Source organism: Anopheles arabiensis, chromosome 3, assembly GCF_016920715.1.
Source record: "Anopheles arabiensis isolate DONGOLA chromosome 3, AaraD3, whole genome shotgun sequence".
In the NCBI taxonomy this organism is placed as follows: domain Eukaryota; kingdom Metazoa; phylum Arthropoda; class Insecta; order Diptera; family Culicidae; genus Anopheles; species Anopheles arabiensis.
In genome coordinates, this window is record NC_053518.1 from 65,814,020 (window position 1) to 65,827,315 (window position 13,296).

Genomic DNA, 13,296 nt, shown 5'->3' on the forward strand with positions numbered 1-13,296 from the left:
CGCTTTTCGAAGTTGGATGGAGTGGTCGGAATTAGCTTGCAAGAAACTCGGTAGGTGTGGGGGCCGCATGTTGTTGGCCGTGTCCGGTACATTGTTGTGACCGGGTAGGGAAGTTTTCCCTATATCCGCCGGGCATGTAGCACCGTGTGACAGGCGAGTGGACACAGACAGTTGGTAAATTTATGAGTTTTGCTGGTGAAATTATTAAAATGGATAGAGTCCAGGAAGAAGCAGAATGTAATTTGTTGTTTGACGTTAGTGGATGTTGTTGTTTTCATAGCTCACGAGATGAGAAACAGCTACACTCGCATGTAACAGTCGCAGAATTAGACGAAACTTATTGTACGTGTACTTAGATTGGTGAAATACACGAGTGAGATAGCGAAATTCACTCAATATGGAATCATTTTCGATATTCTTTTCGATTATTGCCTCGTTTTAGTGCGTTGAATCACAGTAAATCAGTCGTTGAAGAGATGTGAATCTAAAGTCTTTTGAAATTAACAACAACATAATGTACAGTATAATGATTCTAGTTATTGAACTTCAAGTAACTCACAAGCTGCAATAAGCTCACTCACTCTTGTGTGGTATAACTCACTACTTGCCTCGACTATCTTTAAGACGAATTGATTGATTTGAATACTTTATGCACCAGTAGTGATTAGCTTTTTTATCTTACATTCAGCTCATTTAATTGCTCGCTGCACCGAACAGAGACTCCATCTTAGCTGCATAGAGCTCATTCACTCTCTGTGTTGACTAACAACTCACTCTTTTAGAACACAACTCATTCACTCTATGCGTCTTCAATCGACTCACTCATAACGAATTAAAAAGATTCACTGCTTGCGCTGCTATCCATTCATTTTGCATTCTACTTCATGAACCAGTATGATTAGGGGTTGTAAAAGAATGAATCATAAATTAAACAGTAACTAATGAAAAGATACATATAAACTCTTAGAGGTGAGTTAATAAAGAGCTTTGAGTTTAATTAAGAGTTAGATGCAAGTGAAAGTACGGATTCAATGCTGCATGATTCTAATGAAATGATTCTTTTAACTCGCAATCCAACTCAAATATTATTTGTGCCAACTTATGACCAACACAGACGTCAATCACAATCACAAAACAATGAGGCAGATTAGTCAGGAATTGAATAAATACCTTTACTAGCATGATTCGACTCACTCACTATTATTCAGTGCACAATATATCTGAATGTCTCGAAACGAAGCTTTGTACGCAAAAACGTTAGCACTGTTTAAAATAATAGCTAAACAAATGAGAATCAATGCCCTAGACATCTTCGCTAATACAATTTCCAAACGATAGTCTTTACAAGGGATAAAGATCTTCCTCCCAAAACTGACTCTCACTCCCGCTTCCCTACTCTACAAAAAGATAAACGGCTGACCAAATAAAAGTCCAACAACGGTCACCACCCAATACGTGTACCCATCAAGCCGGACGGAGGTGGTACACCCTGTCCAACACAAAACCGGGCGTCCCAGCTTTGCACCGGGCGGAACTGACACCCTGCGCTGCCAGTTGTCTATGAAATATAGTCCGCCATGGAACTGAACCTGGAAAAACCGAACTTGTGAGGCTGGCAGTGTTGTAGCTTTTCACAGACGGAGATGGAGACAAATGATGGACATGGATGTCCGTGTCTGCCCGAGTCCATCCTGTCGAGCTTGGCGAGAATATTTCGTTCCTACTTTTTTGCTTTCGTTCCCTCTGGTAAGGAGGGCTGGAGATTTGAAGATAGGTCCTCGTACTACTAGCGCGTGTGCGAGGTTTTGTGTGTCATGAGAACGATGGGTACATGTTATCCACTTCCGGATGGGCGGGCTGTAGATAGCAGTCGTCGTCTTTGCCAGACGAGTCAATGATTTAGTGTTTCGGTAAATTTCCGGCAACGTGGAAAAACGGAAGTTTCATGTGCAGGAAATGATAGTTTCGTTGCTAACAAAAAACCACACTTACTAGCAGTTCAAAATGCTATCGTTTGATTGCACAAATTAAATACTATTTCACAAATTAATTCACAACGCAACGCTAACGCGTGCAACATTTAATGCATATTAAAGCCCACACGGACGTGTTCGCGGTAGCCCTCGGAGTGCACCGTAAGTGAATGTAAATGGTTCAATTGTTCGATTTACCGTACTTTGGCGTTGGCTTTGTTTGTAATTTTCATTTCTGTGTTCTGCACCCCACGAAACGCATTCCAGGCCATCGCGAGCACAATAATACTCGAACCCAAACCCACTCCACCCCCACTGGAGCGCTCAAATTACAAGCCACAGCAAATAAAATTTATGAGAATATCATTTCATTCCTTGCGAGTTAAACCAACACAACGCAGGTCGTGGGTATTATTGTGCTGGTCTCCTGGCTGACTCTCGTGCGCCTTTTGTCGAACAGGCAGCGGGGAGGGCGCGTGGAAATAGTTGCGAAACATTATGGCTGGGAAAATAATGCGCAGCCACGAAGCGGTACCGCGAACAAGGTAAATATGTGCGTATGTCATAAAGCGTGTAGCGTGTGGCATAATGAATCGACACACACACACCATTCAGGCAGTGGGGGATAACGAGGCAGTGAACAGAAAGCACTGGCAGGGAGAACAAAACAACTACAAAAACACCAAACGAGAGAAAAACCCCCATCGAACGCATCGGTTGATCGATGGGAATTTATTTATAAACCGATCCTGGGACGCCAATCCCATCCCGTTGTGGCAATTTTATGTTCATTTATGTGTGTTCTTTTTGTTGCACCATGGTTCCGTGCGGGCAGGAATGGGTTGCGCTATGCTATGGGTGGGACTCATTCGCCTATTGTAATTTTTTCACTGTAGATTTAAAATAAATTTGTTTTGCACTGGGATAAATTAAATTGTATTTTTTTAAGTGTATTTAGCGATTTTAAGGCCAATTAGGAATAAGTTCGGCTAAAGTCGTTAAGCAGCGTCAAACGGCAAAGCAGCAAAAGTCAAGCGACAGAAGACAGACTAATTTCTAAACTGTGCAATAAACATTAAATACACACCAGGCCAGTTCTAAGAAAGTCTATCCAGCTACTCAACAAACAACCAGGCCTAACAACAATGATTTAAGTTAGAAAGCTGAAATGTCATCCTGTCCATAAATAATGTTAAACAATATGCTTTTTCCGGGTTGCACTTTTCATACTCGGTTGACAGTTGCGTTCCACCATCTTGCATTTTTGTTAGAGACTTTTAGCCAGTTGGCCTCATTCGCCTCTTTTAATCTTGATGAAACCTCTTTTAAGGTTGATTGATTCTAAGCTTATTATCTAACATTCTATCTTGCATATAGCCAACTGTTCTTAAATAAAGATACCACTCATTTTTTCATTTTCTATTTTTTGTGTAAGATATAAGGTATTAAGTAAGTTTCATTACATTTTAAAACATTTTTTCAGAATAATTTAAGCTAATATCACACATTATTTGAACTTCAAAAAAACAATACATTATATATGAACTAATCTGAACTAGAGACAAATTTGATGGAACTGACAAACGAATGATAATTCGTTCACATCTCGAACTTGGCCATCCATTTGATACAATTGATACAGATGAGTTCATGATCATTTTTTTTAAATCTTTAATTCAACCTGTGTACTAATTTACGTAATCCAGTTTATACTTCATTTTTAAACTTCCTACCATTTTGTAAAAAATTGATCTCTAAAATTAGCTAATGCTTGAATTGTGTGAATTTTGTTTTAGGAGGAACAAATATATTTATCAATGTTTTCATTTTATGGAAACAGTAGTCTATCGAAATATGCATACCCGTTAGTTAACTACTGTCGAATCGTTAACTATTTACCAGTAGGATTGTTCGCAAAAATTCATTAATAATATTTGCTACACGTAAATTTATCATCATGTTCCGTGTAACAGAAACTGCATTTCATTATTTTCCACCGATTTTTTTTTTAATTTTAGGTAGACATGTTTCTATCAATCAATCCCGTTGTAAAGGCAACTTTTTAACGATCTTTTAATCGGAAATTGACCATCCAACGCACAGTGCATTTGTAACATCAAATTACGTTCATAGAAATCCATTAATTCTCGGTATGACGATTTCGTTGAAAAAACTGCACGCAATAGTTTGCATGAAAAGATAAAGTTTATTAAAACCACGTATCCTGAAAATCCCCACCCCTCCCCTCCACGCTCCTTCATTTGAATGCAATTGAATCCTCAAACCGCATCCTCAATTATATGCACCATCCCAGAGCTGCTGGGAATCGGTTCTCACGCGTGTAATCGTATCAGCGGGAACGTTGGCGGGAGGCTTGCTTCATTATTTGGACGGATTTACGCAGCAATTGCGCCCTTTCTTCGGAACCTATCGACCGGTGACGCTCGCTACATAGCGATGGAAACAAAATTGGCGCAGCAAATGCAATCAAACCGGTTCCTCATCAGAGCCGAGAGTGGTTTTACAACCCCAAAAGTCCTGCAGCATTTTACCCCCCGGGAAAAGTGGACGCATTTTTCATCATGCTTTCCAATAAAATCCCGTCCCTCGGAGCTCGGAGGCACTCTCGGCACATCGGAGCTCGGAGCTGCGTAATAAGATCTGCTTTGAAAATGTTGTGGAAATTACATTTTCCACCCGTTTTGTGCAGTACAAGTAAATGGGATTATGCGTGTGTATGTGCGTTGTGTCTGGCGGAGTTCCTGTTCCTGCTGGACGCTGTCGGAGCGTTATGCGCTATCGAAATTCAATTGCCGGTGCTCTGAAATGTCTACTCGCTCGCTAAAATATACCCATTGCACGTTGTGTTCTAACATTGGCTTCCCTCCCAGCACCTAACAATTTTGTTTTTCCCACAGCGCACACCAGAAGCATGGAATTGGATCAAAATCGGGACCAAGCCAACGTAAAAGCCCCAAACAACACAATTCTGACCACCAGCACTTGAGTGAGGTGAGATAGGCGAAAGGCGTAGTGATTGTTTATTAGAATATTGTGCCCTCACCACGGGTTATACACAATATGCGCTTCATTCCTGGTGCCACTGCTTCCTCACGCAAAACGATGTTCCGAGTGTCGTGGCGTGGCTTTTGTGTTCACAACTCACCAACTCATAAACACTCCCACTCCATCGAATAGTCCCCTTCCGTAACGAGGGACGGGAGGACACGTCTGATGGACATGGGTAAATGAAAACATCAGGCCGGGTCAGAATTTCGGGTCCACGCTGGGTCGTATCATGTCCAGGGTGAAATTTGGAGCTAAACTTAGTTTCCACATTTAATGGGGAGGCTATTGTGTTGTGAACCGCCTTCCCTCCTACTCTACACCGACACCGACCCAAACACGTGAGGCGTGTTGGAAATCGAGTGGAAATTTTCATTATTTCGATCCACCCTCCGTAGATATCACGGAATATATCACGGGCATAGTTTTAGTGCTACTGCTTGGGCATCGAAGAATTAGGACAGTCTGCCGGGGCCTACCCGTACCCGGGATTTCCGAATGTCCAGAGCGTATGCAGCGTGCAAATGAAGCGAAAAATTCTAAGCCGTTTTACAATCTCGCAGTGGTTTGCTCGCACACCAGGGAAAGGGAAGGGGGCCCACCGATAAGCCGATTTGTAAATTCTACTTGCCCGGACCACAACTCGCGCGAACACACACACACACAAAACAAGCGCGTAGGCCGGATTGATCAGTTTTCAGGCCGCTGTGCTTGCAAACGTTTCGTAAATCAGTATCGCTCGATGCTTCGCCTTTCGCCCGGTGGTTGGGAATTTATTGGAAATGGAGTTAGTGGCTGCCCATGCGTGAGCGAGCTGGTGGAATTTTAATCGGGAACTGTTAGGGCCTTTCGGCTACGAAGAGCGGTAGAGAGTATCCCGGGAGAATGTTGTGGGATTTGCTGTTTCGAAACCCGGCTTAGACAAAGAGTTTGTTTAGCTGTGGACAGTATTGCACAATGTTTCGATATGCTAATGGAACTCAACCGGGGGACTTTTATTTTGATTTGTAGAAATACACGCGACAGCGTTGAACGTAGATCGTTGGAATAAACAGATGCCATCGTAGGTGTAGAGATTCTAAGGATAGATATAAATCCTACACATTATTTAATCCTTCGTTGAACAAGTGTGAACTTTTAATTATTCATGAGTAATCCAATAATTTTTTCTCGCATAGAAGATAATGCCTTCTATTGGGTAATCTAAAAATAAGCTTAGTTGGGCATCATTAATTCCTATCCACACAATAAATATTTAGGGTTTTTTTTTTTTATTTCAGCAATATCATATGTCCATCGGTTTACCTCAATCATCCACTGCAAAGCGAAAGTCATGTGTAATTAAATTTCTATAGAAGTCTATTTTCTGCTGTAGCATATCTGCTATACACAATTTATTATAATACACACTATCAGCTATAGTCACATTGTAACACACTTTGGAAACCACACCATTGTAACACATTCATTATAACACATTCAGTCAATCAGATCATACCATAGCAACACATCCGGAAGAGCTCAGGCCGTCCTATCATACAAATAACAGATGTGACACACTTATAAAAAACAACCGAAACGTACAACATAAGCAGGAACAATTTATGCATTAAACTCAAAACAGGACCTTAGTGACAAGAACCATCGTTCTTGTCAACAAAAGACAAACGTAACTAGCTAAGTGAAAACAATAACTTTCCAACATACAACCCGGAAACAAAGGTGCGAAACCCTTACCTTCTTTTGAGTATAAATAAAACCAACTCCGGCCATGGCAGGTCAGATTCGTTCGGACTGTCAGGATAGGACTATGCCCATCCAACATCTATCGACTTCTCATTTAAAGAGTTTAGTTATGTTCCCCTGCCCAAGGTAAGGCCTCTAAACTCCAACGTTTCCAGTAAGGGAAACCTCCTAAAGGTTTCTATGACCACCTGGACCAAGCGTCGAAAAGTCCGCTCAAACAAAGTTTTATTCCACCTCGGCTCATGTCAGTAAAAACTGACCCACCGCGATGGTATTCGAGTTACAGTTGTACGATCAACGCATTACATGGCGACCGTAACAATCTCCTAACTCATTACATTGCTTTTAAAGCGTATGATTTTAAAATCTCTCACATAAAATGTCCTAAATATTTCTGCCTAACTATATCTTGATCAAGTCCTGCGGTGTTTCATAACATTTACTCAAATGTTCTTGGAGGCGTTGGTAAGTATGTATTGTATTGAGAATTAATCAATATAGACCGATAATATATCCAATAAATTCTACACGTAAACTCATCAATTTCTTTCCATGCATCTCAACGTGGACGATGAATGACTTCAAGAGTGAAGCCTTTAGATTTAAAATAACTACCAACTGCATCTGTTCTGTCTTCATTTCGGGAATCTGAATTACGAGGATATCTCTCATCTACTCAGTCTTTAGATGAACCCTGGCAATTTGTATTGTACGTGTAACACACTTTATGTTACAGCTGTTACAGCTCATAGCCATGTTTGGGTTATGTTCATTAAAAAATATAAATTCCTACAAATTGTTTCAGGACTGTCAAGATATTTGGTAAATCTAAAGGACCATAGGAGCTATACCATTCAGTCCCTAAGATCATTGAAATGTGTTTGTATTTGATGAAGTTTTTAATTTGAATGAAAAATAAGTTCTTATCACACGCAACAGCTGAATCAAAGAACTGTAGTAATCAAATCACACAACCAATCCTACCACACAGCCTGTGCCAAACGTTTCAGAAGCAAAGGTGTTCCTGCCGTAATTAGATTACGTTACAGCATTTGAACGTTTGTTGCAGCTCATTGATTTGCTTTTCTCCTCAAAGCGTTAAAAGGATCTGACATTGAATTCATTTTACTGATCAAGTAAGCCATTGCGCAGGTAGAATACAAAAAATCACACACAGGTCAGCTGCCTCTAACACATAGAATTCAGCAAACAAACGGGTTTCTCGAGCATCGGAATGATTCGCAAACGCAAATTACATTTTGAAATTCGATGTTGCGCGAACACATTTACTTCGACCTGTCCTGGTGTGTGAGCAAAGCTAATCGTGTCCTCATCGCGTCCCTACACAAACTCTATGGAACCCTTAAAATGCCCCATCCGTAAACGGGACGAGATGTGAAAGACGGCGCCAAATACGCTCACACAGAGATCAAAGCGAATCTACCGGTAACGAATGGCAGAAGAACATCATTAAGGTAGCGTTTTGCGAATCAGTTTGGCAAATCGGAGCGCGTTAGAATTAAATTTTACTCTAAGCCAACTCTTTCCTCTCTCTCTCTCTCTCTCTATTTCGTCCTTCTTCACACTCATGCTTTGGAATACCTTTAATGTGAATGGGAAAATACCCCCCGCAGGAAGCGTTTGTAACATTTGGGACGGTGATAAAAAAACGATCCATACATCCATCCTTTCCCACCACGTGGTGGACGACCACGTGCGATGGTGCGATGAATGTTTGTACGATGTGCACGCCGCTGTGTGCGTACCGGGGGGGGTTTTTGGCACGGTTCACCGAACAATCTCCGTTAATCATTGGAAAATGTTTACATTTAATCAGCTCGCCGGATTGAAAAACCAATTACAGTGCGATGCGCCTCCCGAAAGCAAAACAGGAACAGGCAGGGGCTACTACCTCGCGCTACCTTTGCAAATGAGTGTGCCCGAACCGATCGAGCGGTTGTTTGCGTTTTGCGTATTGATGTGTGTGCATGTGCATATTATATCCGGTGCCTAGCCAGATGGAAACTAGTGATGTTTGGGCCGAGAGGGTTTTTAAACCCAACCGGGGTTCATCAGTTGCTCTTTATCGGGCTTATCAAAAAACCCCGGAAGCTGAAGCGGATATAGACAGCTGCTCAAGCGACGGAGCGAGAGCGAACGAGCGGGTTTGAATAAATTCCACTTCAAATTAAAACACAATCTCCACACTACATTTGCCAGCCAATCCACGATTGATGAACCTACTTTCCAAGCCACTGCACCATCAGAATTGCGCGAAACAATTGCGTAAAGATTCGGGATCGGTGGGAGCGAGAACTCGCCGAGCAAATGAGCCTGATGGTATCTTTTTTTTTAATTCATCGATCCGAATGTGAAGTGAACTAACGGTAAAAGGGCAATCGAGTGCATTCGGAGTGTAATGTTTATTATGCTTTAATGTTTGGTTACGGTGGAATGGATAATATTGTAACATTTCTCCAAAACACTCTGATGCATGCTTGCAATTAGCTGGCAATTTTTGAGCAAATGTGAAACGGTTTGTGTGTGTTCAGAGTTGAAGTGCAACGGGTTGAGTAGGTAATGTTTGCATTACTATTGAAATAGTGAAAGAGGGATCGTAATGAAAAATATAACACGATTTTTCAATGCGAGTAATACAGCAAAATGTATATGTACTTATTTGTTTTGTATTATACATTCGTTAACTGCACTGCGAACAATTTTGTGCTACAATTTTCATTTCAACTTATGACATTACCTTTCCGACTTATGCATCTTCATTTTGGTGTTATTAAAATGCAATGTAATAAGAAAATCTAGTTTATGTTTTTGCAATTTCTATTGATGTCGTTGGCCTAGGGTTTGATCAATCCGTCACAATATTTGATCCGCAATAATATTTACTTTAACTTAGCTCACTTTATTTCAAGTTGGATTTCAAATGATGTGTTTGATGCATATATCATGTGGTAACGTTGTTAAATTAACAATTTCATATAAATTAATAAACCCTATCTCAATTTGAAGCATTTGTTATTTCAAAGGATTCTTTTGCCTTACCATCTTTTGCATCTGACATGAATTAAGGGTTTTATAAGCATTTTTCTTCGACTTATATTTAAAACTTGTTTTATTTTTCAATTAAAATTTCAACTGATGTATCCATGCATATTATTCTATTGTTAAAATGTCCGAATATTTGATGCTGAAGTGTGATTATTTATTTGCATTCCTTCTATCGAAACTGTCGAAAGCCCCTCACCGCTGCATTTCACAGCGTGTCGTATAACAACATCATTATACCCACACAAAAAAAGTGTGAATTTTCAAAACTCCGAAAACAACTGTAGCAAAATGCGGAACATGTTTGGCTACATTAACATGTAACGATCTCAACAATTAGAGCATAAATTCACACGGCATCAATTCAATGCCCGCGGCTGCGGGCAAGTTGTTTGCATACATCCCAGCAGGAGGTGAATAGCGCTAGAAGTTTCTATGTGTGTTTTTTCTTCTCTTATTGTTGTCTAGGAACATGCGCCCGAAGCGATTTTATTTCACCCGGCACAGGGCAACCAAAACCGGCACAGACCGGCTCTCAAGTTCAAGGATATACTGCCTGCGCCATCCCGCTGCGCCTGCCTAACGCTTAACACGACCTTTACAATTCCACGTGTGTACGTAGCAGCCAGACACGAAAGACGGCTAAGAGCACCTAGTGTACAAGAAAACAAGAGAGAAAAAACATAACAGTATCGTATGAATTTCACACCCACCCAGCCACGTATCGCAAAAGGACATCGCGATTGTGCCAAAGTCTTTGCAAGCGAGGACAAAACAATCGGTGTCAAAGTTATTCCACCCCGGACCGACCCGGGCGCGAGATATTGTATGGTATTGTGGCAGTGGAAAGTGGGGGTTCCGCATGCAAATCCAGCTGCTACCCAAGGGTGGTATTTTCCCAACCTGCCACTCGAGTACTGCAAACCCCGCCGTGTCTCGTACCGTGGTAGGACTGTTGCCCCGACTGCTGGGTAACGTGGCAACGAAGGAACGGAGTTTATATTGTGCCGGGAATGTTTATTAAAATATGAACCTCCTGTGGTGCTTTTCACAGCCCTCGACAATGGTCACGCAGAACCGGAACCTGAAGTTTCAGCTCCATGCGAAAGGGTTATCGGTTACGCTGTCCGAGCGGGCGAGCGATATGGGTGAGGTAAAAAAGGGAACGTTTGCAAAAGTCCGGGCTCTGTATGCAAAACGAAAATCATCGTTAAGAAATAAAACAAGCATGAATGCAAATATTATGACATCGATTGTAATAACCATTAGCGGCACACATACACGGCCACAGCCCGAACAGCAGCAGCAGCAGCAGCAGAGTAAAGCCAGTGGGATATAGACCCAGCTGGGACTCTGCCGTTGTTGTATCGTCGAGTGTGTTTTTCTCTTCTTTGCTCCCTGGTGTAGGGAAAAACTTCACTCTTTAATGCGTAATTCCGGGTTGCGCAAAGAAGCGAGGGTTGGCTTTCCGGCCATTCGGACGATTGTTTTTGTTGCTAACGCGGGTGTTGTTGGACAGCATTGTCGTGTTTTTCTTAGCTGTTGTTATAAGCTGTGGCAGGGAGATGCTGCCAATCTATGTAAAATAGGCAAATGTAAACTCGCATTCATAAAGAGTTAAAGTATCGGTGGCAAGGCTCATTAAAGAGTTGCGCAGAAGGGTTGTTTAAAGTTTAAACTTCAATCCCCCCTCCATTAAAAAAGGTGGAATAATTGGCAGGAAATTGTGTACAATAGGTTGAAAAGCAGGGCTACTCAATTCCATTAAGCAAATTAATGGTAATGAAATTGCAATTGTACAATGTACTCTTTCGCTTTAGAATTCTTCCTTCTCTCGACAAAGCCTTCCGATCGTTACATTACAGTGCCCCTCTGTTCGCTTCACGTACAGACAGAAGAAGCAGATGAAAAGGCTTCCCTATACATGTCGGCGTCGGGATTAAGAAAACCATCGAAATGCAATCAGATACCGACATACAATGCACACTCACACACAAACCAAGGCTATCGGAATGCAACAGTCTGCCCGTGCTGCAGGAAAGTAATGTGCAATGTGCTGCAGGTCAAAGCCGGATCAAGGCTGTTACAGGGCAAAGCCCGAAAAGCCCTGGTGCAGGTGCAGGAAGAATGGTCCGTGTGTGAGCGTGTCTGTATATTCTAAAACCAAACTTACCACTTGTTGAAGCTCGGATTCGGGCTAGAGATAATGGGAATGGCACCTTTTCAGAACCACCGTACCGTGGAAACAAACGGCCCGCAATGGTGGCGTTGCAGAGCCCGGTTACGCAGGACTCTCGGGCCGCGTGGCGTAAGTGTTGATGCTATCCCGCACGCAAATCATGATACTAACACACACACAGACCATGGCAGTAATGCATGCGTGGTGTTAAATAAAGCACTTTTGCAACAGGACATGCATCATCCCTTTTGCTTCTGCATTGCTACGTCCTTCTCCACCACGTGTGCATAGAGAGCAACACACCGGTCTAGCCCATGTGTGGTTTGGAGTGATGAAAGAAATGTTGCACTGGCGTTGCAGCCGGTGCTTTGATTATGTTCGATTCCCGGGGCTGGTCGACTGACACAAGCTGCACGATGATGAGGAAATTAATTAATTAACTATAGCAAAATAGCTCGTACACTTGTGTACGTGAGTGACGGTCGTTGATGTGGAAGTTCGAACATTTTCGGTCAAAGACTGCGCAAACCAGGCGGCTGTAGCTAACGAACCGTACGGATGCTGTATAAACTATGCGGAGCTGACACTAATGCACTGGAGCAAATGTTTGCGAGATGCTCAGGGTGGTGCTGGAAGCGTTAGCGGCACCGGTGACTTTAGAATCAATTCCATCATTATGAAGTGTATTATGAAGGCATTGTTTTTAATAGGACGATTACCATTTTGTGGCAGACGTTATGTGCGCATTCCAAGCAAACCCAAAATCATTCAACCATTGAATCATATTATTGTTTTTTTATTGCCAACTGTCAACTAGCAAACAACTTAAAAGACCCAGCCATCGAGGTTATACTGTAGCATCATGTGCCCTAAAAACTGTAAAATTTGGAAATCTTCGTACTTCGAGAATGGGCTGTAGAAGGTCTGGTTTGATGCAATCTCAATATGAATGCAATGCAAAATCTTGACAAAGGACAAAATGCTTCCTAAGGTATTAAAACATAGGTCAAGGTTTGTTTAGACATTAATGTGGCTACAATTCTTTAGCCATTTCCCAATCACCGTATGTCTGGATCTACTTGAGAGGATTCTGGAAACGAAATTCAAGATAATGGCAATGACATATCTGTCTCTCTCAAACATACACACACCCACAGAAGTTGAATGATGCCTGAAGATCTTGTGTGGTTTAATTTTCAAACTTTCTGCTAAGCTGCATTTTCATAAGCTCAACAAATTTTGAAGTTTCTTTCCCATTTCCTAGAAATT

General features: G+C 41.8%; 1 protein-coding gene across 2 annotated transcripts in view; it reads right to left on the reverse strand.

Annotated features, from left to right (window-relative positions):
* The window catches only part of LOC120900919, a 286,191-nt gene that overhangs the window by 218,899 nt on the left and 53,996 nt on the right, over window positions 1-13,296 (reverse strand). The gene's annotated exons all lie outside the window — the stretch shown is intronic.